Below are 2500 nucleotides of genomic sequence, written 5' to 3' on the forward strand. Positions count from 1 at the left end.
GTAGTGTTGGAATCGGCAGCGCGGACAAAATCGGCAAAGTCGACAAAAAAGACTGTTGGTCTGGACATCGGGGCAGCGGCAGCCATGCCGACAGGGGGGGAAATCGGCAGCGCAGATTTGTGCAGCTGCAGGTTCGTCGGGGAAATCGGCAGCGCAGATTTTTCGATGAACATGGGCTGGAAGATGGACTGTCCAGGCCAGGCAGGGAAATACGTCAAGGGGACACGCTGACGAAACAGCGCTGGTTTAGACACGGTGGGTGCAGTGTTGGAATCGGCAGCGCCGACGAAATCGGCAAAGTCGGCAGAATCGGCAGCGGGTGCTGGCGATGAGTCTGGACGATTTATAGTCCAGGGCTTGATGGAAAAGACTGTTGGTCCAGACAATGGGGCAGTGGCAGCGCGGATTTGTGCAGCTGCAGGTTCGTCGGGGAAAATCGGCAGCGCAGATTTTTCGACGAACAGGGGCTGGACCGGCCGGGCCAGGCAGGAAAATTCGTCAGGGGGGCACGCTGACGAAAACAGGGGCTGCGGAGTGGAAAATCGGCAGCGCAGATTTTTCGACGAACAGGGGCTGGACCGGCCGGGCCAGGCAGGAAAATTCGTCAGGGGGGCACGCTGACGAAAAGAGGGGCTGCCGCGTGGAAAATCGGCAGCGCAGATTTTTCGACGAACAGGGGCTGGACGCTGGACTGGGCCAGGCAGGAAAATTCGTCAGGGGGGCACGCTGACGAAAACAGGGGCTGCCGCGTGGAATGGCAGCCTACACGCAGATGCGAATTCGGCAGCGCACGATGGCTTGAGCAGGTCATGGGTTCGACTTGGCGCGATCTGAAACCTGGACGAGGGACTGTCGACGCTGGACGAGCCAGCGCGGTGGCCTGTCGTGCCCCGTTCAGGGGGGGCCTGCCGCGGAGACAGCCCTCGCGGGCTCGACAGCGCAGGCCAGCGTCCCCGACGTCGCTGGCCGCGGCAGGCGAGCTGCCGGGGTTCCCGCATTCCTACAAGAAAACGTCGTGCTTTCCACATGAAACCAATCCAGTAAAATCAGCCATATTTTTATGAGGCTGCCCACTGAATTTGGGGTCATTCCGGGCCGGTTCCTAGTTTTGCGGATTTACTCGATTTCTAATGGTAGGAAAATTAAAACAAATACTTCCCGACCTCGAAAAATTCTGGGAAAATTAATGAAGGTGGATTGGATTTTTGCCAACCTCTGTGCAAAATTTCAGCTCAAAATACCAAGAAATGAATTTTTTAGAGGGGGGGTGACAGCTGGGACCTAGTAGTGTCTCCCCCTGCCAGAGCTGCAATGACACTTATTGCTCTTTAGGGAGCCACCAGGCCGGCGCCCCTCAAAGACCACACGCGCGCGCGCGCCCGCCCGCGCTGGGCGCTGGGGCGCTGGGGCCTGAGGGCCTGGGGCCCTTGGGGGCCCTTGGGCGCTTGGGCGCGCGCGCGCGGCCCCCGCAGCCATGCCGCGCTGCGCGACGCGCGGACAGCCCCTGCTGGCTTGCTCTCTCGCCCGCGGGGGGGCTGCCTTCGGGCCCTGGCCCCCCGCGTTCTGGCCTGCCCCCTGCGTGGGAGAGGCTAGGCGCTGCAGGGGCCAGCCCGACGTCGCTGGCCGCGGCAGGCGACAGCCCCTGCTGGCTTGCTCTCTCGCCCGCGGGGGGGCTGCCTTCGGGCCCTGGCCCCCCGCGTTCTGGCCTGCCCCCCGCGTGGGAGAGGCTAGGCGCTGCAGGGGCCAGCCCGACGTCGCTGGCCGCGGCAGGCGACAGCCCCTGCTGGCTTGCTCTCTCGCCCGCGGGGGGGCTGCCTTCGGGCCCTGGCCCCCCGCGTTCTGGCCTGCCCCCCGCGTGGGAGAGGCTAGGCGCTGCAGGGGCCAGCCCGACGTCGCTGGCCGCGGCAGGCGAGCCGCCGGGGTTCCCGCATTCCTACAACAAAACGTCGTGCTTTCCACATGAAATCAATCCAGTAAAATCAGCCATATTTTTATGAGGCTGCCCACTGAATTTGGGGTCATTCCGAGCCGGTTCCTATTTTTTCCGATTTCCTCGATTTTTAATGGTAGGAAAATAAAAAAAAATACTTCCCGACCTCGAAAAATTCTGGAAAAATTAATAAAGTTGGATTGGATTTTTGCCAACCTCTGTGCAAAATTTCAGCTCAAAATACCAAGAAATGAATTTTTTAGAGGGGGGGTGACAGCTGGGACCTAGTAGTGTCTCCCCCTGCCAGAGCTTCAATGACACTTATTGCTCTTTAGGGGGGTGCCCCCTGACTGGCCATGGGGCGCGCTGGCCTGGCGCCCATAGGCCTGCCGCGGGGGATATGTGGGCTGTTGCTAAACTCGGACTAAGGTGGGGGGCCTCATGGCCCGAAGTATTGCCGGCATCGATGACCCGTTTTCCGGCCGGCGACGACCCGATTCCGGCCACCGTCTTCGGGACCCGCTCCAAGCCGTCGGGCGCGTTGGGGCTGCTTATCCGCGGCGTGGGCGT

The sequence above is a fragment of the Populus nigra genome, chromosome 2, assembly GCF_951802175.1.
Source record: "Populus nigra chromosome 2, ddPopNigr1.1, whole genome shotgun sequence".
Classification (NCBI taxonomy): domain Eukaryota; kingdom Viridiplantae; phylum Streptophyta; class Magnoliopsida; order Malpighiales; family Salicaceae; genus Populus; species Populus nigra.